This window comes from Nomascus leucogenys, chromosome 5 (assembly GCF_006542625.1).
Source record: "Nomascus leucogenys isolate Asia chromosome 5, Asia_NLE_v1, whole genome shotgun sequence".
NCBI classification, from domain to species: Eukaryota; Metazoa; Chordata; class Mammalia; order Primates; family Hylobatidae; genus Nomascus; species Nomascus leucogenys.
Window position 1 is genome coordinate 36882311 of NC_044385.1, and position 26950 is coordinate 36909260.

Below are 26950 nucleotides of genomic sequence, written 5' to 3' on the forward strand. Positions count from 1 at the left end.
TGCATTTATTGGAACTATATTCTGACAATACATGCCATAGCTCAGATTCAGCATATGGTTGGCCCATCTTTGACTTTGTCCACAATTAGATTACTAGCACTACTGGTTTAACCTGAGTATATTTGAATGGATGTGGCTTATAACTAGAACTTTCGTGAGTAGACACATAATACTGCTCATAATAATATGGCCTGCAATTCAAGACAAGCACCACCACATGCCATCATTATAGGCACTGCTACACCATCACCAGGGAATAGGATTGTACAGCATCTCTTCCTTACCCTCTGTGCAGCGTTTTTCTATGTTTATGATCATTCACACCACAAAGTTCATTCTTGTTCTGCCAACTGCTGGGATTTAACTGCTACTCCAAAAACTACCAGAAGAAATATATATCAGTGAAAGCAAGGATAGAAAACCCTAGGGTAGATCAACTTCTAACCCCACGACAGAAGGTAATCTACTGTCTCCCACACAGCCATGATTTTGTACCAAAAGCCTCCCCCGGTGAGCCTGTGAGTCTTCCATTTCCTTTCCCCTCTCATTCATTCTACCATGCATTCTTCACCAATATTCTGCCATTCACTCTACATGTTGACGTATATACCATAATATATGAATATAGTCTGAGACAATAAGAAAAGAAAATTTCACCCACATATGACTTATGTTTAAGGTGATGTAAACTTTTTCAAGATGTCCCTTGAATATATCAAAAGAGATGCTTCTGTTGGCATGATAGTATCTAATAACAATACTCTGTTACTGATAGTAAGTTATTTCTTGGGGACCCCAAGGAATGGAACCTCATAAACTTTCAATGCATTTCATGTCAGGGTACTGAGTAATTACATAGCATTGCAATTTTAAAATTTCCTCTTTGGGTGAAAGCAGTTATATTTATAATTTTTCCTATAATGGAAGTAGATAGCTCTAGTGAATCAACTGTTTTAATAGGACAGATTTGGATAAGTAGTTATTGTTAATGATTTTAAGAGATGTCAATAAAACATAGAAGTGACTTTCAACAGATAATTATTATAATTCACTCCCAAATCTAGATTACAAAATAAAGAATCGCAATAGAAAATGATTTTCAAGTTCACTGATCACAAAGAATTTCAAAATTGTCTATGGAAAACAATTAATTTACCCTAATATTTTTACCCAAATTAAGTTAATGAACCACAGGAGACTGAACACATTTAATTCAATTCAATTAAGCAGAAACTTATTGAGCATCTACTACATTCCAAACACCAGAGTTAAAAGGGGCAGCTATATTTCCTTTCCCTAAGTAGTTCATAAATGTCCTTTATTCCAGTATAATTATTAGGCAAAATACTATTTCTTTCTTATTATCTATGTAGTAACTAGCTAGACAGTTTATAAATGTCCTTTATTTCAGGAAAATTATTGACAAAATACCACTTCTTTTTATTATATATATAGTAATGAGCTAGAAAGTGAATGAGAATTCAACCGAATTGTTTAGGTTTGTTCTGGAAAAATATATTCAAAAGAATTATCAAATTTAGGATAGTGACTATGTCTGCCAAGAGAAGGGGACATATGATCAGAGAAAGTTTACTAGGAGGTTTCAACTGTATTTGTCTGGCTTTATTTCATTAGCTGAGTGGTAGGTACAAAACTTTTTATTGTATTGTTATTTATACTTTTTGTGTGTCTTAACCCATTTATGCCAGAGGTTGCAAATTGCTTTTTGTGAAAAATGAGACTTTGGTGATGACCTTGAGCAGTAGGATATAAATAACGCCCACAAGCTTAGCATTCCAATAAAGGAACACTAGGCATAAATGGGTTAAATATTCTGTCCTACATTTCAAATCACACACATATTATTTTCATGATAGAATGAAAACTACTCTTAAAAGGCTTAAGTGATTCTCTACATTTTTCCCAATCTATTTCATAAGACACTGAGAGATGCTACTTGAAATCAAAGGTTCTATGGCAAATGAATTTTTAAAATTCTTCATGAGTTAAATGATTTTAGTGCAGAAAATCTCTGAACCTTTAACATATCAGTAAATACCACATCTTACTAAGAACAGGATATATAATTCAATACTTTCTAAACATTTTTGAACACGGAACTTATTTTTCCCTCTGAGCCCTCTTCCTTTTGAAATATTCATAATGATCTTAGGGGACATTAGTGTTTCCTGGGACACAGTTTGGAAAATGCTCTATTAAAAAGACCCATTTTGATGCATGTTCTACATTACCACTGTACCCAATTATGCCCATCCCTAAGTCAATAACCATCCTTCATGCTCGCATGACTTTGTCCATGAAGTCCTATCAGTCTGAACTGCCTTTAAGCCTTGAGAAACTCCTGGTCAACCTTCAAGATCTAGGTGAAATGAAGCCTTCTCCAACCTTTCCTTTCTCCAGGTAGAGTAAATTACCACTTCCAGAAGGTTCCATAGCTGTATAGATATTTTCCATAGCACATCTCCTGCTGTAACAGTTATTTATGCATGAAACCAGGTCCCTAGATGGCAAACTGTGCAACTGCATCTTGGTACTCTTCACAATGCCTAGCACAGAGCCAGAGGCAAGCACAAAGTAGGTGCTCAGTAAATATTTGTTGAATGGACATAGAAGTGATGTTTATGTGCATGACCAGAATTTTCTTCCTCAATTTCCCAGATTCTCTCAATGCATAGTCACAGATTTTCAATTATTTTCAGTTGCAACACTAACAAGAATAAAAACAAAGAGACATAAAGACTGAATGTGACAAAGACAGATAGAAACAAGGAACGACAGAGACAGAGAAAGAGCAAAGAAAGAGATGCCTGAACTGATGGACAGATCATGAGTCCATTCAAGAGATGCAGAGACTGACCAACAAAGAAAATCGTAAATCAATGTGAAGCTCGGAGCAGATGCATGGGGTTGGTAATTTGCAAGACTCACTACAGGTGGTCAAGATGGCCGATTTGGGCTCATGCTGAACTACTTACAATTATTTGGGAGGACCCATCCCCTTATTTTTATACCATAAGTTAAACAGCCCGCCTTCACCACCACAACATTTTCATCATTTTAGCTGTCATCTCTTCTATTCCGCAGAATTTTATTTCTATTTTCCTTTCTGTTTATGAGACTCCCCCACTGGCATTGCAGATTGGTTATATGTCAGTTTCAAATAAAATAAAATAATAATAATAAAAGCAAGCTTGCAATTTCTTTCCAATAGAATATGCTACATATTTCATAAAATAGATGCCAGAGGAGTTTTATGATTCCTGAACCAAAACCTTCCCACATCTCAAAACTAAATGGAAGAAAAATGAAAAGAACATGTCAAAGAAGAAGAAACCTGAACATTTGCTCTCCAATCAGAGGGAAATATCCAGGTGATTAATTTGATTAATGAGTTGTTTTCATTTTTTTACATGAATTTATAACCTGATATGCATTTCACAGATTCAGTTCAGTGTGAGTTTTCATGGATATAAATGTACATACCAGAGGAGGGGTTTTCTTTTCCTACTGACATGCTTTTTTCAGTACAGAATGTCTAGCTGGCTCATGCTCTTAGCCTGACAACACCTTCTCTGCCAAGTTTTATTTATATTTTCAAGCCACGTCTCTATCCTGGTATAGGAGACAATCTGGTCTAGTGAAAGGAGCACCGGACAAGCAGTCCAAGAATCCTGAGTTGCGATGGGGCCTCTGGGCTGTAAAGTTACGTATCTCTGCAAGCCTAATGTTCTTTCAATCTGTAAATTAGGACAGTTGACAAACACACCTCTAGAATTCAATCAGAGTCATTTTACTTTCCTCAGAACAACTGCGGAAAAGTAAAATGGCATGGAAATTTTAACATGATGTGTACTTCCACAACTCCTCTTCACAAAGAGCCAAAATGTGTAAGGAAATATTTCCAATTAAAAAAAAAAAAACCTTTGCCTAAAATCCTAAAATGTATCTCTTCCTAAAGATAGACCAGATACTATTGGGATACATAACTCTCAGAATATCAATGATCGAAAACTTTTTCATTATCTAGGGGATGGGTTTTGATCTCATTTGAAAGATAACACTAATAGCTAAGTAATTTTACATGCGAGGTATTAGTCTAAGCACTTTGTGTTAGTTCCTATAATCTTCATAATCTTATGAGGTAAGTATTGTTATTTCATTATAAAGAAAACTATAAAGCACAGAGAAGTAAGATTAGCTGGCCAAGGTCACACAGCTTACAGAGCTGGTAGAGCTGAGATCTGAAGCCAGGCAGTCCAGAAACCAAGTCCAGACTCCTTACCACCTGCTATACCACCTTTTAGTTTGAGAATCTCTGCTTACCACAGCTAGTAACTGAGAAAAGCAGTAATGCTGTTTCTGCATTACTAATTGCCTAAACAATTATTTACTAATTGATTACTAATTGTTACCTAATTAATAAACATTTTCACAGAGTAAATAAATGTGAACCAATACTAACCAATGCCTGAGAGAAACTGCCACAGAGTCACAAGTGTTCAAAGTGCCTATCATTGCCCCATTCCCTGTTGATGATAAGGTAACACCCATTTTGTTTTGCTAGTATCCAAAAATGGGGAAATATGTAGCTTGCTCCTATAGAAGTCTTACTATTTCATTATTCTCCATTAAATTTTACACCCTGGGAGCTAGCTGGGATCACTTCCTCACTCAGAGGCAGCATAACAGTGGTTAGGACAGACCAGGGAACAAGAATGGCTGGGTTATTCCATCCCTTACTTGCTATGTAATCTCAGGCCAGTTACCAAATCTTCCTGTGCCCCAGTTTCCTTATCTAGCTAATACAAATGAGAATACGAGTATCCACATCCTAGGGTTATCTGAAGATTAAATAAGTTAATATGTGTAAAGTGCTTAGAAGCATTCCTGACTCTTAGTAGTACTCCATAAAGGTTAATTATTCTTTTTAATTAACATGGAAGGTGACTTGCCAAACATCGCAAAGTCAGAAGTAGCTGGATTCAACCCTGGTCTTCCAATGCCAAATGCCATCCACTTTCTTGAACAGAATTCCATGCTGTCTATTACTAAGAGTTATCATTCTCTTGAAATCCTGCTATGTGCCGAAGCACCCAATCATATGATTTTCTCCATAAAATTGCTCCAAGATCCACAAGGTAGGTAATATTGTCCGTTTTGCAGATGATGAAAGCAAGGTTCTGGGAGGTTAAGCGATTCATCCTCAACTGCTTAACTCAACCACGAGTATTCTTTGTCTCAGTAAGTCCTAAATAACATTTAAAGTTCCTGACAATACCCTTCAATTTATGCTATTTTTAAAGTGCCATCTAAAAGACATAAACTGTGATTTTCTTGCTTTGTTTGCTTTATTAGTTTGAGAGAAGGATTAAATCCCAGCAAAAACAAAATGTTTGACTTGAGTGAATTATCAAATTGAAATGCTGCCTCCATTAGATTCTTCATCTGCCTGCAGGGTGGCTCTAAGCATCCTAAATCTACCAAATGCAATTTTTTTAGATGGGTACTATCAGGTACCAAGCCAAACACTCACCCAGTTAAGAAAAATTACTTTGGAGGGCAAAGGGGAATGAAGAAGAATATTCCTCTCTGGGTTGGGAAGAGAAAATGAACAATAAGTGATACAATCTCTTCCCGGCAGCCTCACACAATGGTGTGTCTTGCAAATGAAACATACTGTGAAACAGCTTGTGAGATGAGCTTCATCAACAATAAGTAATTTTTATTCAGATTTTATCGTTGAATACAATGAACATGATTAAATGTTTCAGATATGCCTATTCAGACCTTAAGCAAACCATTAAAAAATAAAAACCACTAAAAATCATCTTCTAAAGCTGCTTTAGGAAGAGATTTAATTGCCAACTCGATGTGTAGAACTGAATTCCTACTTGATAGCAGCACCGTTCCCAAGAAGATGGTCACAACATATTTGCACTTCCCACCTCGGCCTCTTTTCTCATCCCTGCGGATCCTCCCAGCGTTGCCAAATAGTTACAAAGTCAGTCCTTTCAAACCACTGCATTTTGAACTTCCTAAACCTTTAAGAGAGCCTCTATGTATGGAAAAGAACAATAGCGCTTCAAAAGACATTTCTGCGAGTTCTTCAATACTCCATTTGAATGCTGGGGTTTCAATCAAGGACACCAGCAGACAATTTCTGATTGCTTAGAAGTTGACTTTTATACAGCTTTGATTAGGTCGCCCTTCTCAATAGGAAATCAAGAAAATCTTTGATCACTTTCAGTTCCCAGAATTGTCACCAAGCCTTGTCAGGATAGGGAGTGAAAGAGATGGGGGGTGGCGGGGGAGGGGGGCCTACTTCTTCTGACATCTCCGAACCCCCATCTATCTTCGTGCCTGCGCAGTTCCGGTGCCATCCAGAATCACTCATCACGGAGATCACAAAAACAATGGGTGCTAATTCAAGGGGTGGGGATGGTTTGTAATTTTATGGATTTACCAAAGACCTATAATTGGCACATAAATGTACCAACGTGAACTGGATAATTAGGCGGTTCTGAACGTAAGCCACCTTTAATTTAATTTATATGATTACTTGAAAACGTTAAGTGTTGTAAAGTGTAGTGGAACCCCCACACAGCCTTTATTCAAAACTATCAACACTGTTAAAGTGTATTTAACTGGCCAGCAGGAGGGGAGCAGGAAGGAGGAAGAAACGACGGCGCGGATTCTCGCCCCGGTCCCCTGCAGGCTGGCTAGGAGCTGCACTGGAGCATCCAGCTCGCAGGAGGGCTCGCCCCCGTCCAGCTCCCAGGCGGAGAAAGGCGCTGTCGCTACCGCAAGCCCTACACTCGCCCCTCTTTCTAATGGAGCTAAACACAGGCGTGCGCCGACATCCAAACGCACACGCAGACACCGACCCACGCGGGCGCGCACCCCAGACTCGGCGACACACACACACATCGGAGCGCACAGATGCCCGCGCCGCGGCGCTCTCCACTCCGCCCGCCGCCGAGAGCGGAGCGGTCGCCAAGCGCCCCAGGCCTCCCCACCCCCACGCCATTCCTTCAGACTCTCCCAGCCTAAGCGGAAGTGCCCCAGCAGACCCCCAACAATGAGGATTTGTGCGATACAGTTGGGGGTTGGGGGTAGTTCACACGGAGTGAAACGTACACAGTCTGGCGGGTCTGGGAGCAGCCAAGTGGCGTCCGCCTCTCCAGGCAGCGTTCCCTTGTGCCCACTGCCCCCCATCAGGCCCACCAGCACCACCAAAAAACAAAAACAAAGAAAAAAAAGGCTCCTCAAAAAGTGCAGAGAAAAGATGCGCCCTCCCACCAGGGGTCACAATAATACTCCTCGGGACGCAGCCAGCGGAGGCAGGGTCCTGGCTGCAGCAGCCACCCTGGTTTTGAAATTTACTTTGTACACTCACCCAGTGGCCCCTTTCAGACGCTGCGACACGACCTCCCCCCATCTCGGACTCCCTGCCTCTGGGTTCTCTCGGCGGTTGACACCCTCTTGTGTGCCTGCTTTATGAGCCGAACCACAGAGATTTAAAGTTTCCCTGGTAGGAAAAAAAAAAACTGAGCTCTCTGCATCCAAGTCAGAGCGTCGAGTCTGGAGCAGAGAGAAGGAAGAGGGGCGGGCTGGGGAGGGGACTAGTTGGGCGTGGGGGGAGGGGGTGCTGGGGAGTGGATGGAGGGGGACGAGCGGCAGAGAACAGAGTCCACAGAGGATCCGAAGAAAGGCCGGGGTCCGAGGAACGCGGGGTCCAGTTCTCACGGTGCCCGCGAAAGGGCTGGGATTACTGGGATAGAGTCGGTTTTTCGAGAGGTCGAAGCCGAATCTCAGCGCTACGGAGGAGCAGGGAAGTGAGAACAGGGTTCGGCCGAATGAGGAAAAGGGTCTGGCCACCAGCGACGGAGGGAGGAAGGGAGTTTCGGGAGCACAGGACAGCAGGAGAAGGCAGGCTCGAGGACGGATATAGCCAGGACCGCAGGAGGAAAGAGGGCGCAGGGGGTCTTGGAGAGAGACGCTTGTCAGGGGTGGACAAGTCTGGAGACAGGATCGCGCGTGGTCAGAAGTAGGGAGACAGGGGCGCGGGGACGGGGGGCAGGAGAGAGAAAGAGAAGTCGCCCCTTTCCTCCCAGTAAGCGGAGGGAGAAGGCGAAAAACTGCTGCAGTCGCCATCCTCGCAGCACCCCTAGCCAAACTGCTGAGTGGCGCGTCCCAGGAGCCCTCTCCTCCGCGCCCGGGGGCCCCAGCGAAGCCTCCTGGCTCCCCGGCGCCGTGTCCTCGCGGGGCACCTGCTGCGCTGAACTCAAGGGTTGCCGCGCGTCCCCGCCGCGCCTCACCTCGCCTAGCCCAGAGCATCGTCCTCCGCTGCCGCAGCCGCCCAGGAAGCGGGTCCCCATGCCCGGCGGGCGGCGGCACTCAGGCGCGCTCTGTAGCCCGGGGAAGCCCGGGCGAGCGCCGAGCTGGGTCCATACTCCCCGGGAGCCACCAGCCCCGCGTCAGAGTAGGGGGAGGAGACCGCCACCCGCGCGGACCCGCCTCCTCCCGCGGCCCCCGCCCCGCCGCCCCCCGCGCCCGCCCGGCGCCCCGCGGGGCTGCTCACCTGCTAGCTCCCCGGCCGCCGCCGCCGCCGGGCCGTGCGCCCCTCGCCCCGGCCTCGCGGCTCCCGCTCCCTCCGGGGCGCTCTCTGCGCAGCCCGAGCGCGCTCCGAGAGCTTAGCCGAGTCGCGGTGGCGACGAGGAGGTGGAAGAACGAGCGAGCGAGCGAGCGGGGGCGCCGCGGCTTGCAGTCGCGCCTCTGGAGCCCCTGTGCTCTCTCTCCATCCCGGCGTGGAAGGGGGAGAGACGAGCCGAGAGCGAGGGGTCCCCGCCCCAGCCGCGCCAGCGTGGAGAGGGTAAGGGAGGGGGGTTGTCACAAAGTATCCAGTGTTTTCTCCCCCATCACCACCACTGGCCGCAGCTCCGCCTGGTCTCTCTCATTTTTCTCTAGGATCTACCCTTTTATCCAAGCCTCGAAAACATATGCATATCCAAATATATGGAGTGCCAGGAAGGGCGAAACCACAAGGGGAGTCTCCGCGAGGGCATGTTGCCCCCACGCCCCTTGGCAGGAGGGGGCGCTCGCTCCCGGCCGCCAGTGCAGGCTCGGCGGCTCCTATTTTGACTAAGGTTTCGCAGGCAAAGTTCGGTAAGTTGGGAGGCAGAAGGCAGGCATGTGCCACGTTTCCGTCAGTCCTCGGGAGAGACCCGTGCCCCTGAGAGCATGCAGACCATAGTTAACTCCGGCTTACTCCCCCCGACTCTCCTACTCGGCTCTTAGAATGACTGGGAGGAAACAGTCCTCCGATCCGAAGCTGTGCGGGAGGCGGCTCCAGCGAGTACACAGTCAGTTGCTCCTTGCTTAGGGTCCTAGCTTACAAAGACCCTGGAAACACCAAGTCGCAGAAAATATTGGGTCATTCTGAAAATTCTTCCACCCTGAGACTAGATTCAACTCCAGGAAATTCCTGTTGTGTGGCATACCTGTCTCCAGAGGTCTGAATGCAGAAGAGAGGAGCCTGGTCAATCAAATCAAGTGCATAATATGTAGATTCGCACAGCACACAAACCACCCTGCTGGACCCAGGTGCAGAAAAGGAAAGCAAGAGGCAGACAACCCTTCCTTAAAAAGTTTACCGTTACTCTTTTTGGGGCTACACTCCTGTCTTCCAGCTGTGTAATAACAAAGCTAATGTGATGGATTTGTGCTTTTCTGTTTTGGGTTTTTTTGTTTTTTTTTTCCTCGTAGCTCTGACACTCACCCATGAAAATTTAATGAAGCATTTAGGGTTGTTACCTCCAGAGTCAATGGGCTAAAAATATTTAGCCTAATGCACTCCTTGTGGAGCCAGTAGGTCCAGGGCTGGTACATACAAAGTCATCAAGAGACCCTCCCTTTCTCCACAAAATTCACGACCCATTAAACTTATTCCATAATAACAGCTTCCGTACAAATGGAGGCCTGAGCAAACGGAGGCTGTCATGCATCACCTGAAAAGATAGCAATTTACATAGAGACAAGAAAAATTTGTGAGGTCATAGCAGGATGCAATCTTGGAAGAAGAGTTGATCAGATGAAACTCCCAAAAAGGTGGGAGGGAGGTCCTACCCCTGATACTACTCGGTTTCTACCTACTTCTAGGTGTGACAGATAATCTAAGGGTGGGGAGCAGAGAAACTAGCCTAAGTCTCTCCAAGTTTTCCAAAGTTCTAGAAAGTGGGGACAGTTGACACCAGATATGCTTCTACACTGTGTAGGAAGTTCAGGCTTACCAGGCAACTCAATTAAGATTAACTTCAGTTTCTTCATCTATAAAGACACATCTCAAGAGTCTAAACTCAATACTGAGAAAAGAGGGACAAATCTGAGAAGACATGGTCGAAACAGGGGAAAGGAGGGTAAAAAACTGTTATGATGCATGCACAGGTTTAAATTCTCACTGACTGCCAAAAACGTTGAAGTTTCTCAATGCTTTGAGGATAGCCTTAGAACACGAAGACCATCTACATGCATCTTAAGGCCCTACTTCTAAAACCTGCCGCCTTCACCCACCTTTCACTTTGTTCGGCTTTCTATTGACATTGCGATTACAGACTTTGAAGGGAATTAATGACACTGAATTGGCCAAGTAATGGAAATACAAGACTCTATCTCTGCTCAGTGTTGAATCAAGTCCACCATGGAAACTGGGCAAATTTCCCTGAAATTCAACAGGGGTAACAAGCAAAGCTTTTCTCAAATCCAGGCATAACAATGTAGATGCTAACTGCACACAAACTACCCACCAATGATCTTTCAAGTTAAACTAAACCAAATCTTAAAGGAACATTTTAAGTTGTTATACTAAACACGTCATGAAATAAGTCACCTAAGAATTAGGGTTTTTTTTTTCTTTTATTCTTTTTAAAATAACAATGTCATTTGTACTAAATGTGGCATAAGAAAAAAATCTCAGTGAACATTTCTTTATCATCTACCCCGAAAAACAGTAAAATAAGAACAGCAGAGATGTATATATTGTTTATTATGTTTCAGACACAGTTCTGCTACTTTCCTTATATTAACTAATTTGACCTTCACAGCAGCCCATTGGGGAAGGCACTCTTATTGTACTGGATAGAGTATAGAGTTTGGAATTTAATGAGCTTCATTCATCTTTAACAAGTTACTTCTGTCTATGTCAAAATTCTCAATCCTACAGTGGTGGTGGATAACACTTGCTTCTTGAGATCGCAGTGAGCCTTAAATTAGATAATATATTGGACGTGCCTGGCACTGAATAAATCAGTCACCCAGTAAACATTTATTCCCTTCCTGGAATAATTCTAAAATAGTTCATCTTGACAGGCATTTATGGAGTCCATTCTGTATATCAGGCACTGTGGTAGGCATTGGGAATAATGATGATAAATCAGAAATATATTCTACCTTTGAGAATCTTGGAGTCAACCCAATAAAAGACACAGGCATGAGCAGCCTGCACATGGGAAAAATGGAGTTTCATTGAACTTTACATAATTTATAACTATGCACATGATTTTCAAGATACTCAAAGGAGCAGCCTATGTAAGTGCTGGTTGACCTATGATGGAAATCAAAATCAAATGTCAGAAATCGTACGTCCTACTAGCTGTTACTACTCCTCCAAAGAAAGGAAAGCAAAGAAGCCCATTTTGTGTATTATGTTTTATTTAATTCTGTTTATTCCTACAATTGTTTCAATTAGCTAGAGTGTAATAAAATTTTATGCTGTAAACTATGGGCATTTTTCTTTTTCTGTAGACTTATTGAAGTATAATTGACAAATAATGCCTCAATATTGTATATATTTAAGATGTACAAGATGATGTTTTGATATACATATACATTGTAAAATAATTAGCACAATTAATCTAATTAGCATATCCATACCTTCACATAGTTACTAATTTTGTGCATGTGATAAGAACAGTTAAGATCTACTCTCTTAGGGCCGGGCATGGTGGCTAACACCTGTAATCTCAGCACTTTGGGAGGCCGGGACGGGTGGAACACCTGAGGTCAGGAGTTCGAGACCAGCCTGACCAACATGGTGAAACCCCGTCTTCACTAAAAATGCAAAACTTAGCTGGGTGTGGTGGTGCACACCTGTAATCTCAGCTACTCAGGAGGCTAAGGCAGAAGAATCACCTGAACCCAGGGGGCGGAGGGTGCAGTGAGCCGAGATCGCGCCATTGTACTCCGGCCTGGGCAACAAGAGCGAAACTCCGTCTCAGGAAAAAAAAAAAAAGATCTACTCTCTTAGAAAATTTCAAGTACATAGTGCATAATTATTAACAATAGTCACCATGCTATACATTAGATCTCCAGAACTTATTCATCAAATAAGTGAAGGTTTTTACCCTTTAACCAAAATCCCCCCATTTTCCCCACTCTCTAGCCCTTGACAAACATGATTCTATTCTCGCGTTTTGATGAGTTTGATTGATTTAGATTCCACATACAAATGAGAGCATGCAGTATTTATCTTTTCATGTCTGGCTTATTTCACTTAACAAAATGTCCCCTAGGTTCATTCACGTTGTCGCCAATGGTAGGATTTCCTTCTATTTTAAGACTGAATATTCCATTTTGTAGACATATATACCACATTTTCTTTATCCATGCATCTGTTGACAGTCATTAGGGCGGTTCTGTATCTTGGCTATTGTGAATAATGCTGGAATGAACATGGTAGTGCAGATATCTCCTTGAGATACTAATTTAAATTCCTTCTGATATATACCCAGAAGTGGGATTGCTGGAACATATGGTAGTTCTATTTTTAGTTTTTTGAAGAACTTTCATACTCTGTTCCGTGATGGCTATACCAATTTACAGTCCCACCAACAGCATACAAAGGTTCCCTTATCTCTTCATTTGCACCAACACTTCTTACATTTGTCTTTTACAAAAAAACACTGTTTTTTTTTTTTGTTTTGATTTTTGTTTTTGTTTTGTTTTGTTTTTTGAGACAGGGTCTCACTCTGTCACCCATTCTGGCGTGTAGTGGTACCATCATTGCTTACTGCAGCCTCAAAGTCCTGGATTTAAGGGACTCTTCTGCTTCAGCCTCCCAAGTATCTTGGGACTATAGGCGAGTGCCACCATGCTAGACTAATTTTCAAGAATTTTTGTAAGGACAAGTTCTCGCTATGTTTTTCACGCTGATTTTTAGCTTTTGGCTTCATGCGATCCTCCTGCCTCACCTTCCAAAGTGCTAGGAGTGTGAGGTGATCTCTCGTTGTGGTTTTCATTGCATTTCCCTGATGACTCATGATATTGAGCAACTTTTTACATGCCTGCTGGCCATTTATATGCCTTCTTTAACAAAAAACAGTCCATTCGGGTCCTTTGCCCATTTTAAAAACAAGGTTGTTTGTTGTCTACTATCGAGTTGTAATGAGTTCCTCATATATTTTGAGTATTAACCCCTTATCAGATACATGGCTTGCAAATATTTTCTCCCATTCTGTAAGTTGCCTTTTCATTTTTTTGATGGTTTACCTTTGCTATGAAAAAGTTTTTAGTTTGACGTAGCCCCACCTGTCTACTTTCACTTTTGTTGCCTATGCTTTTGGTGCCATATCCAAAAATTCATTGTGAAGACCAATGCCAAGGAGCTTTTCCTCTGTGTTTTCTTTTAGGATTTTTATTATTTCAAGTCTTCCATCTATCTTTAATCCATTTTGAGTTGATTTTCATATATGGCATAATATAAGGATTCAATTTCATTATTTTGCTTGTGGACATGAAGTTTTCCCAACACCATTTATTGAAAAGACTATCCTTTCCCCTTTATGTATGCTTGGTGACTTTATCAAAGATTAGTTGATGGTATATGGGTGAATTTATTCCTAGGCCCTCTATTCTGTTTCTTTGGTCTATGTGTCAGTTTTCATTCCAGTATCATACTATTTTGATTACTATTGCTTTATAATATACTTTGAAATCAGGTAGTGTGATGCCTCTGGGTTGTAATTATCTTATAAGACTGCTTTAGATATTCAAGGTCTTTTGTGGTTCCATATACATTCTAGGATTTTTTTTCTATTTCTGTGAAAAACATAATTAGCATTTTATAGGGATTATATTGAATCTATCAATTGCTTTGGATAGTATGGATACTTTAGCAACATTAATTATTCTACTCCATGAGCATGGGATCGCTTTCTATTCATTTGTGTCTTCTTTAATTTCTTTCATCAACATTTCAGTTTTCAACATGCAGAACTTTCACATCGATAGTTAAGTTTACTCCTAAATATGTTACCCTTTGTGATGATATTGCAAGTGGAATGGAGTTTTTCAAACACAAGTTATTACACAGCCCACAATTCATTAAATAGTTTGTAGTGCTTGCACATGCCAGGCATTTAGGAGTGTTTCTATGTACATAAAGCTCTCAAGTTAATACAATTTTTTTTTTTTTTTTGAGACAGAGTCTCACTCTGTTGCCCAGGCTGGAGTGCAGTGGCATGATTTCTGCTCACTGCAAGCTCTGCCTCCCAGGTTCACGCCATTCTCCTGCCTCAGCCTCCCAAGTAGTTGGGACCACAGGCACCCACCACCACGCCCGGCTAATTTTTTTTGTATTTTTAGTAGAGACGGGGTTTCACCGCGTTAGCCAGGATGGTCTCGATCTCCTGACCTCGTGATCCACCCGCCTAGGCCTCCCAAAGTGCTGGGATTACAGTTAATACAATTTTTAGTAAAGTACAATAGGAACACTCCTACGAAGCTTAATAGAGATATAAAATGCTCAAAGTATGCTAACATAGAATGCGCACAATTTCAAAGGTTTATAATCCTCTCACTCTCCCTTTTATTAAAGTTCATGTTTATAATCAAATTCTATATTTTAATAAGAAAGGTCTATCCTTTATTTTAAAAATATGTTTACTGATTGTTTACTCTATACCAGGCACAATGTTAGGCATTGGCAGAGAAAGAAAAAAAAAAAAAAAAACTTGTCCCGAAACAACTCATAGCCAAGTGAAGGAAACGCACAGTCATGTTACATTAAGATGAATGCTGTGACAATGCCAAGTACAGGACGCTAAGGGAGCATCAAATGGGGCATTTAACCCAAGGTAGCATGTGAAGATGACTTCATGAAGGAAGTGACGTCATCCTGAAAGATAATTGGATAACCAGGTGAAGCAAGAAAAGGTATTTCAGGACAAAAACGAAAACAAAAAAGAAAAAGAAAAAAAAGAACATAGAATGTAAAAAGGCAAAAAAGAGATTCCCCTCTGGGGGTGGCTGCAGTTGACTCTAGAGAAGCATGCATGAACAAATTACAAAGTGTCTTATCTGTCACTGTCAGAATTTTGAAATTTAGAGTGAAAGCAAAAGGATCCACTTACACACACACACACAACAAAAAACAAATACTTTGCGAATCTTGTTTTAACTACATTTCAGATATTTCTCTTGTATGCCTTGGACATAAGTAAAATGTCCAATTGCTGTTTCTCTTCTGAGGTCAAAAAAGCAATGAAAAAATATTTCTATGCAGCTTCATCAAAACAGAACATCTCTTCTTTCACGATACCGGCCTTGCTTGATTCCAGCAAAGGGTTGTGTGGCAGCATTACTAAACTTGACTCTGGTTTACAATAGCTATAAATAGCACTCCTTTCATTTTTCCAAGGAGTGGGTAGAGGACAGCAGCAACACTGGCAATTGTATTTATGCCACCAATCTGCTCTCTTTAGCTAAATGCACAGTAGAAACAAAAGTGGAGAGCTGAAGTGATTGTCAAAGGACTCTTATGTTTCAATACAAACTCCCGATTTTTTTCACTCATAAAGTGGAGCTTAAGGTGATATTAGTGCCTGAAAATAGGAGTAGACTAAAAGCTATAAAAAATGGCTGGGCCGGGCACAGTGGCTCACGTCTGTAATCCCAGCACTTTGGGAGGCCGAGGCCGGCAGATCACGAGATCAGGAGTTCAAGATCAGCCTGACCAACATGGTGAAACTCCGTCTCTACTAAAAATACAAAAATTAGCTGAGTGTGATGGTGCACGCCTGTAATCCCAGCTACTCAGGATGCTGAGGCAGGAGAATTGCTTGAACCTGGGAGGCGGAGGTTGCAGTAAGCTGAGATTGCGCCACTGCACTCCATCCTGGGCAACAGAGCAAGACTCTGAAAAAAAAAAAAAAAAAGACTGAATTTCCGATGCTTACAGAGTATCGAAAAGGAGAAGAATCAGCATAGCATATGATATAGCTGCCACATATTTTGTAGACTCTATGTTAAAGGTTAAAAGTATGACAGATATGTGTTGTCTGCCTCTCTGAGGCCATTCCTCCTTCTTCTAAAACAACACCTAGATTTCACTGGGAAACCATTCCTCCACCTGGTAATTTTTTTTTCCATTTAATTTTGGTAGACCTGAACCAGCTCCAGAGTTGGACAGGTGACTCAGTGCAACACATTTCTTGACCAGAATTTAGAGATGGTTAGATGGGTAAACTGTGTATCAAAAGATGGAGCAACTAGAAAAAAAAATGCTTTCTCTTTGTTACTAGACTAGAAATTGGAAAGTTGTTAAGCCTATAGCTACAGAAACCCATTCCATGAAAAAAGTTTTTTGAAAATTAAGGTAACAAGAAGAGGACTAAGAGGTGGGGAAATTGAGATTTATGAGGACATTGTTAAAGGATTTTGGTTTAGCCATGCCAGAAGCCAACTTCCATTGTTCCCCAGATTTTTCTGTTATATGAGCCAATATGTCCCCTCTATTATTTAAGGTAATTCAAGTTGTTGGATTTCTTTTTCACTTTCAACCAAAATTTCTGTCTAATATACCAGATATTATGCACTTCCTATATATCACTCAATTTAATATGTAAAGCACTTAGAACTTGCCTTTGTTCTAAGAAAAACATGAAATTTCATTTTACAAGTTAGAAATAAATTCAGAGAGGTTAAATTATTTACCAAAATTACACAGCTATCAGATAGCTGAAAATGAAAACCTAAAATATCATTTATAATAACACAGAAATACATTGAACGAAAGTTGTGCAAGCTTTCTGCACCAAAATTTACAAAACTTTGATGAAAACAATTAAAGAAGATCAAAATAAATGGAGAGACATACAATGTTCATGGTTTGAAAAACATTATTGATTAGATGTCACTTCTCCCCAAACTGAAGTATACATTCAGCACAATCCCAATAAAATTCCTAGCACACTTTTTGAAAAAACTGACAAGTAAATTAGAAATATACATGAGAATGCAAAGGGACTTAGAATAGCCAAAACAATCCTGGGAAAGAGGAACAAAGTTAGAAGGTTTAGCCTACCTGATTTCAAGACTTACTAGAAAGCTCTAGTAATCAAAACCTTGATTTTTTTTGAAAGGTGACAATGCAGTTTATTGAGGAAAGTCTTTAAAATATGGTACTGAAACAACTGCATAAACATATGGGAAAAAATCAGCCTCAAGTTCTTCCTCATATGTATATAGAACAAAATATAAAAGCTAAAATGGTAAAAGTTCTGGAAGAGAACCTTGGAAAGTGTCTTCATGATTTAGAGGTATGCACAGGTTTCTTAGAGAGGAGACAAAAATCACTGAACATGAGAAAATGATAAATTGGACTTTATCACAATTTAGAACATTTGATGATCAAAGAAAACATTAAGAAAGTTAATGGTAAACCACAAACTTGGGGAAAATATTCACAATACGTATATCTGACAAAGGACTTGAATCCAAAAAAAAAAGAAATTCCTCCAATTAATAGTGAAAAGACAATCTAATTAGAATGAACGGAAGACTTTGACAGTTCACCAAAAAAAAAAAAAAAAAAAAAAACTGTAAGCAGGTACATGAAAAGATGCTCAATATCACTGATCCAGAGGAATATGCAAAGAAAACTGTAATAAGACACCACTTCACACTCACTAAGATGGCTAAAATGTAAGCATTTGAAATATTAAATAATTGATGAGGATGTGGAGTTTTTTATACAATGCTAGTACAACTATAAAATGGTATCACCTTTTGGAAAATTACCTGGCACTTTCTTATAAAGTTAAACATCCACCTACTCAGGAGTACTTGTAGGTATTCCACTTTTAGGTATTTACCCAAGAGAAATAAAACATATATACACACATATACTAGAAAATGTATATCTGTTTTATTCATAATAGGTCAAAACTGGAAACAATCCAAATGTCTACACACAGCACAATGGATACAAAAATTGTACAATATTCATACAATGGAATATTATTAAGCAAGAAATAAAATACACTACTGACATATGCAGCAATATGGACAAATCTTCAAAACATTTTGAGTGAAAGAAGACAAGTCAGACCCCAAAGAGGGTATTATTGTGATTCCATCTACATGAGGATCAAGAACAGGCAAAATAAATCTACAAGTGAAAGCTGGAATACTAGTTGCCTCAGTGGAGATAGGTTACCTGGAAAGGGGTAGAAGGAAATTTCTGGGATAATGGAATAAACATATCTTTAATGTAGTGTTGGTTATATAGGCAAATACAGTTTTGTACCGTTTAACGACAGGGATATGCTCTGAGAAATGCATCATTAGGCAGTTTTATCATTGTGTGAACATCACAGAGTATACATACACAAACCCAGATGGTATATAGCCTACTACGCACCTAGGCTATATGGTATAGTTTATTGATTCTAGGCTACAAACCTGTACGCATGTTACTGTATTGAATACTGTAGGCAATTATAATAAAATGGTAAGTATTTATATATCTAAACATACAAAATGTACAGTAAAAATACAATACAGAAGATAAAATATGCTCTACCTATATACAGCACTTACTATGAATGGAGCTTTTAGGACTGGAAATTGCTTGGATGAGTCAGTGAGTGAGTGGTGAGTGAATGTGAAGGCCTATGATATTACTGTGCACTACTGTAGACTTTATAAACATTTTACATGCAGGCTACATTAAATTTATTTTTTAAGCTTGACTCTTTTTTTTCTTTTCTTTTTCTTTTTTTGAGAGAGAGTCTCGTTCTGTCACCCAGGCTGGAGCATACTGGCATGATCTCGGCTCACTGCGGCCTCTGTCTCCCAGGTTCAAGTGATTCTCCTGTCTCAGCCTCCCAAGTAGCTGGGACTACAGGCACTTGCCACCACGCCTGGTTAATTTTTGTATTTTTACTAGAGATGGGGTTTTGCCACATTGGACAGGCTGGTCTTGAACTCCTGACCTCAGGTGATCTGACTGCCTCAGCCTCCCAAGGTGCTGGGATTACAGGCATGAGCCATCATGCTCAGTCAAAATTTGACTTCTTAAATAATACATTAATTTAGCTTACTGTAATAACTTTTTTACTTCATAAACTTTTGAATTTTTATTTAACTTTTTGGCTCTTATAATAACACTTAGCTTAAAACATAAACACATTGTAAAGCTGTACAAACATTTTCCTTATCTTCTTAGTCTATAAGCTTTTTTCTATTTTTAAATTTTAAATTTTACTTTTTAAACTTGTTTGTTAACAAAATGTCTCTCAGACCACAGTGCAATCAAACTAGAACTCAGGATTAAAAAACTCACTCAAAACCGCTCAACTACATGGAAACTGAACAACCTGCTCCTGAATGACTATTGGGTACATAATGAGATGAAGGCAGAAATAAAGATGTTCTTTGAAACCAACGAGAACAAAGACACAACATACCAGAATCTCTGGGACACATTCAAAGCAGTGTGTAGAGGGAAATTTATAGCACTAAATGCCCACAAGAGACAGCAGGAAAGATCCAAAATTGACACCCTAACATCACAATTAAAAGAACTGGAAAAGCAAGAGCAAACACATTCAAAAGCTAGCAGAAGGCTAGAAATAACTAAAATCAGAGCAGAACTGAAGGAAATAGAGACACAAAAAACCCTTCAAAAAATTAATGAATCCAGGAGCTGGTTTTTTGAGAAGATCAACAAAATTGATAGACCGCTAGCAAGACTAATAAAGAAAAAAAGAGAGAAGAATCAAATAGATGCAATAAAAAATGAAAAAGGGGATATCACCACCGATCCCACAGAAATACAATCTACCATCAGAGAATACTACAAACACCTCTATGCAAATAAACTAGAAAATCTAGAAGAGATGGATAAATTCCTCGACAAATACACCCTCCCAAGACTAAATCAGGAAGAAGTCGAATCTCTGAATAGACCAATAACAGGTTCTGAAATTGTGGCAATAATCAATACCTTACCAACCAAAAAGAGTCCAGGACCTGATGGATTCACAGCTGAATTCTACCAGAGGTACAAGGAGGAACTGGTACCATTCCTTCTGAAACTATTCCAATCGATAGAAAAAGAGGGAATCCTCCCTAACACATTTTACGAAGCCAGCATCGTCCTGATACCAAAGCCAGGCAGAGACACAACCAAAAAAGAGAATTTCAGACCAATATCCTTGATGAACATTGATGCAAAAATCCTCAATAAAATACTGGCAAACCAAATCCAGCAGCACATCAAAAAGCTTATCCACCATGATCAAGTGGGCTTCATCCCTGGGATGCAAGGCTGGTTCAACATACGCAAATCAATAAATGTAATCCAGCATATAAACAGAACCAAAGACAAAAACCACATGATTATCTCAATAGATGCAGAAAAGGCCTTTGACAAAATTCAACAACGCTTCATGCTAAAAACTCTCAATAAATTAGGTATTGATGGGACGTATCTCAAAATAATAAGAGCTATCTACGACAAACCCACAGCCAATATCATACTGAATGGGCAAAAACTGGAAGCATTCCCTCTGAAAACTGGCACAAGACAGGGATGCCCTCTCTCACCGCTCCTATTCAACATAGTGCTGGAAGTTCTGGCCAGAGCAATCAGGCAGGAGAAGGAAATAAAGGGTATTCAATTAGGAAAAGAGGAAGTCAAACTGTCCCTGTTTGCAGATGACATGATTGTATATCTAGAAAATCCCATTGTCTCAGCCCAAAATCTCCTTAAGCTGATTAGCAACTTCAGCAAAGTCTCAGGATACAAAATCAATGTACAAAAATCACAAGCATTCTTGTACACCAATCACAGACAAACAGAGAGCCAAATCATGAGTGAACTCCCATTCACAATTGCTTCAAAGAGAATAAAATACCTAGGAATCCAACTTACAAGGGATGTGAAGGACCTCTTCAAGGAGAACTACAAACCACTGCTCAATGAAATAAAAGAGGATACAAACAAATGGAAGAACATTCCATGCTCATGGGTTGGAAGAATCAATATCGTGAAAATGGCCATACTGCCCAAAGTAATTTACAGATTCAATGCCATCCCCATCAAGCTACCAATGACTTTCTTCACAGAATTGGAAAAAACTACTTTAAGGTTCATATGGAACCAAAAAAGAGCCCACATCGCCAAGTCAATCCTAAGCCAAAAGAACAAAGCTGGAGGCATCACGCTACCTGACTTCAAACTATACTACAAGGCTACAGTAACCAAAACAGCATGGTACTGGTACCACAACAGAGATATAGATCAATGGAACAGAACAGAGCCCTCAAAAATGATGCTGCATATCTACAACTATCTGATCTTTGACAAACCTGACAAAAACAAGCAATGGGGAAAGGATTCCCTATTTAATAAATGGTGCTGGGAAAACTGGCTAGCCATATGTAGAAAGCTGAAACTGGATCCCTTCCTTACACCTTATACAAAAATTAATTCAAAATGGATTAAAGACTTAAATGTTAGACCTAAAACCATTAAAATCCTACAAGAAAACCTAGGCAATACCATTCAGGACATAGGCGTGGGCAAGGACTTCATGTCTAAAACACCAAAAGCAATGGCAACAAAAGCCAAAATCGACAAATGGGATCTCATTCAACTAAAGAGCTTCTGCACAGCAAAAGAAACTACCATCAGAGTGAACAGGCAACCTACAGAATGGGAGAAAATTTTTGCAACCTACTCATCTGACAAAGGGCTAATATCCAGAATCTACAATGAACTCAAACAAATTTACAAGAAAAAAACAAACAACCCCATCAAAAGGTGGGCAAAGGACATGAACAGACACTTCTCAAAAGAAGACATTTATGCAGCCAAAAAACACATGAAGAAATGCTCATCATCACTGGCCATCAGAGAAATGCAAATCAAAACCACAGTGAGATAACATCTCACACCAGTTAGAATGGCCATCATTAAAAAAACAGGAAACAACAGGTGCTGGAGAGGATGTGGAGAAATAGGAACACTTTTACACTGTTGGTGGGACTGTAAACTAGTTCAACCATTGTGGAAGTCAGTGTGGCGATTCCTCAGGGAACTAGAACTAGAAATACCATTTGACCCAGCCATCCCATTACTGGGTATATACCCAAAGGACTATAAATCATGCTGCTATAAAGACACATGCACACGTATGTTTATTGCAGCACTATTCACAATAGCAAAGAGTTGGAACCAACCCAAATGTCCAACAACGATAGACTGGATTAAGAAAATATGGCACATATACACCATGGAATACTATGCAGCCATAAAAAATGATGAGTTCGTGTCCTTTGTAGGGACATGGATGAAACTGGAAAACATCATTCTCAGTAAACTATCGCAAGGACAAAAAACCAAACACTGCATGTTCTCACTCATAGGTGGGAATTGAACAATGAGAACTCATGGACACAGGAAGGGGAACATCACATTCCAGGGACTGTTGTGGGGTGGGGGGAGGGGGGAGGGACAGCATTAGGAGATATACCTAATGCTAAATTACGAGTTAATGGGTGCAGGAAATCAACATGGCACATGGATACATATGTAACAAACCTGCACATTGTACACATGTACCCTAAAACCTAAAGTATAATAAAAAAAATAAATAAATAAAATAAACTTGTTTGTTAAAAATAAAGACACAAACACACATATGAGCCTAGGCCTACACAGGGCCCAAGAGCATTCACATCACTGTCTTCCACCTCCACATCTTGTCCCAGTGGAAGGTCTTCAGGGGCAGTAACATGCATGAGCTGTTATCTCCTATGATAACAATTTCTTCTTCAGGTTTGCCTCTTGAAGGGCCTGCCTAAGGCTGTTTTAAAGGTAACTTTTTTATATAACTAGAAAGAGTACACTTTAAAATAATGATCAGAGTATAATAAATATATAGTCCAGAAACATAATCATTTATTATCAGCATTAAATATTATGTGCTATACATAAGTGTATGTGCTAGACTTTTTTTTTTCTTTTTTTTTTTGAGATGGAGTCTCGCTCTGTGGCCCAGGCTGGAGTGCAGTGGCATGATCGCAGCTTACTGCAACCTCCACCTCCTGGGTTCAAGCAATTCTTCTGTCTCAGCCTCCTGAGTAGCTGGGACTACAAGCACCCGCCACCAAAGCTGGCTAATTTTTGTAGTTTTAGTAGAGACGGGGTTTCACCATATTAGTCAGGCTGGTCTCGAACTCCTGACCTCAGGTGATCCAACCTCCTTGGCCCCCCAAAGTGTTGGGATTACAGGCGTGAGCCACCATGCCCGGCTGTGCTAGACTTTTATACGACGGACAGCTAGCTCAGTAAGTTTGTTTATACCAGGATCACCACAGACACGTGAGTATGCATTGCACCACCACATTATAACAAGAGACATTTTTCAGCTCCATTAGAATCTTATAGGACCATCATCATATGACTGATCAAACTACTCTTAAGAGCTGCGCATTTCCATATGTCTATTTTGCCTTAATTTTCAATTTTTTCAAAAGAGCAGGCACAGAGAAAGTGGGGCAGCTAACCAGCCCCTACACCCTTGTGGGCACTATTCTATGATCACTCACCCCAGACACTTGTGCTAATAGTTTAAGTCCTGAATAAAATGTTATACCCATAATATAAACAGGATGTTCTGTGTTGTACATGACACTGCCAAAGCAATGAATGTCTAACAAGTACCCTTTAAATTCCCTTAATGCGAGAATGTTACGCCAAGAGGGATGCACCCTCTACAAAATGGAGACATTGTCCAGTGATGAAGTGGATGCTACCAGTAGGTAAAGAATTTCCTGGCACAGGCCAGGCGCGGTGGCTCACGCCTGTAATCCCAGCACTTTGGGAGGCCGAGGCAGGCGGATCATGAGGTCAGAAGATCAAGACCATCCTGGCTAACACGGTGAAACCCTGTTTCTACTAAAAAATACAAAAAATTAGCCGGACGTGGTGGTGGCTGCCTATAGTCCCAGCTACTTGGGAGGCTGAGGCAGGAGAATGGTGTGAACCCGGGAGGCGGAGCTTGCAGTGAGCTGAGATCACAGCACTGCACTCCAGCCTGGGCGACAGAGCAAGACTCCGTCTCAAAAAAAAAAAAAAAGAAAAGAATTTCCTGGCACAGGAGTTAATAAAAGGATGTTGGATGATGGCGTGGCAGGAATTTGATAGAGCAATGCAAGCTTCAGATGCTGAAAGTCAATGGGGAAAGAGTAAGACTTTCAAATTCTTCCAAACCTTGATATTCTGTGATTCCTGGAAGAGTTCTTGTCCACAAGCTGTGAAGCCAGAGTCAAATTTCAAATGATTCTCTTCCTTTCTGTCCCAAGGGCCAATGAAGAGGTCACAACTCTCTACCGGAAGGTATAGGGCTACATGATTGAATTCACAGAAAAACCTCACAAGGGAAAAGTCACCACTCTTCCCTTGAAACACAGTGATGCAAATCACACTTTATAAAATATTTTTAAAATAAAAAAGAATGTAATTGCTCATTGAATTGTAATATGAATGCAAATTAACTTACTGTAATTATACTGTGCAATTTTCTACTTTAAAAACTTAGAAAATGGAAGAGACCTGATAAGTAATTTGAACTGTAATTCTTCATTGTGTTCCTTCATTATGCAATGGTTACCATAAGCAATTTGCTGTTTTAATGTAAAATGTTTTTAGTTCATACCTTTACATGGGCAGAACTCAAATGAGACCATTCAATACATACAGATACCCATTCTCCCCAGCCCCCACAAGTGCGCTGCAAAAATAATCATGATAAAATTAATACAGCACAAGGGAATTTGTGAAGGATTCTTAATATATTTTCATTTTGGAACCGTTATCACATTAAATGTCTCTCTATCCTTGCCCCCAATGTTTTTAACAGTCAAGGAGTTCCTAACCAAACAGGAGTCAGATGATCACATTCACAGTTTAATGGCAAGACTCTGGTATAGAAGTAAAGAAAATGGGCTCCAGCCCCCGCTCTGCCTCTGCCACTAATTAATTGTGTGACCTTCCTTGTTCTGGCCCTCATTTCCCTCATCTGTAAATTATAAGGTTGGGCTAGGTGGTTTCCAGCTTCTGTCCCAGCCCTTACAGATTGCTCTGTAGCCACTCTCTCCTTTGCATTGTTTAAGCAACATGAGTGACAGGAAATGAATTTCTTATTTAGAATTAATGATCATCTGAATGAGGCACAAGCCCTTTAGCTCAGTCAGTCATTCTTTGCTAAAGAATGTTTAACACAAAGATCATCTGAGATGATGCAAATGTAAAAAAAATAATAATTACCTGTTTTCATGCTAATAATAATTTGCATGTGTAGTTCCCTCAATGCGAATCCTGTTAAATGCAAGGCGTTCATACAGAGAGCTAGGGATCTCATTAAGTGTACAGTACAGTGAAAATAGTGTGGGTAAGGCTTGGACTCACAAGATAGTGGTTTTTTTTTTTTCCTATGGCCAATAACCATACTGAGCCTCAGGAACTTCATCTTCCTTGGGTGCTGTGGGGGCTAAAACTATAATGAACAAAAAAGCATCTGGTCACTCATATTTGCAAAAGTCTGATTTATTCCTCTCAATAACACCATGAAGTAAGTGCCACTATTATCTCTATTTTCCAGCAAAATGAAGGAGGAGGAGGAAGAGGAGGAGGAGAATTAAATAACTTGCTCAGGGTCACAGCCCATGACATCTGTCTGTCCTGTCTATCCAAAGGGATAATAACATCCCTTTATCTTCTGGAGTCCCATGATAATACATTTAGTTCATTATTTTCACATGACATACATGATCTTAGGAACTATTTCCATCTTTGTGGAACTAACAGTACTATGAACCTCCATTTCCTCAGCTGTGAAAGAGAAATAAAAGTACCTGTATTTTTGCATAGCATACTCTTCAGTTGCCTCTTACTTAAGCATTCATCCTACTCATCTCTACCTCATTTCCTCCTTCCTGAAAAATCTCAATTCCCATTTGGGGAAGTAGGTGATTTCTCAGAGGTTGACTCCACTCTCAGCTCTGGGTTGGAGCATGTGACCCAAGCTAAGTCAGTCAACACATTCCATCTCCTTAGCCAGAGTGGCTGATTCAAGGGTGGGTAGAGAACTTACCGTTGTCTAACTAGACCGAGTCTCAGTGCTTCTGCAGAAATACTGAGATTAAAATGCCCTCTTTGCCAGATTTGAAGGGGGAAGAATGTAAATAGCATGTAGCCCAGGAAGCAACAGCTTAGTCTCCTAAAGTAAACAGGCCTTAGGATAAAGCTGACCCCAAGGACATCGACGCAGAGAAACCGAAAGAAATCAAATCCCTGTCACATCACCAAGTCATTGCCTAAAGCCAACATTACCTTAACAATAATTTGAACAAATATATCCCTTTTACTATTTAAGCCAGCATTAGTTGCAGTTTTTGTTACTCTCTACCAAAGCCATGCCATCAACTCGGTGATGAGGTTTTTTTTTTTTTTTTTTTTTTTTTGAGACGGAGTCTCCTCTGTAGCCCAGGCTGGAGTGCAGTGGCATCATCGAGGCTCACTGCAAGCTCCACCTCCCGAGTTCATGCCATTCTCTTGCCTCAGCCTCCCAAGTAGCTGGGACTA

At 40.6% G+C, this 26950-nt stretch overlaps 1 protein-coding gene across 6 annotated transcripts in view; it reads right to left on the reverse strand.

Annotated features, from left to right (window-relative positions):
* DAB1 (DAB adaptor protein 1) overlaps positions 1-26950 on the reverse strand; it is a 1266417-nt gene that overhangs the window by 432606 nt on the left and 806861 nt on the right. For 2 of the 6 annotated variants that reach the window (XM_030812908.1, XM_030812904.1), the window contains exon 1: positions 8340-8570. The exons of 2 other annotated variants lie outside the window; for them this stretch is intronic. The gene's annotated coding sequence lies outside the window, so the exon portion shown is untranslated. Of the gene's footprint in view, positions 1-7417; positions 7625-8339; positions 8571-8602; positions 8851-26950 lie in introns of those variants that run through there. 2 more of the 6 variants (XM_030812905.1, XM_030812903.1) reach the window with 2 other exon arrangements.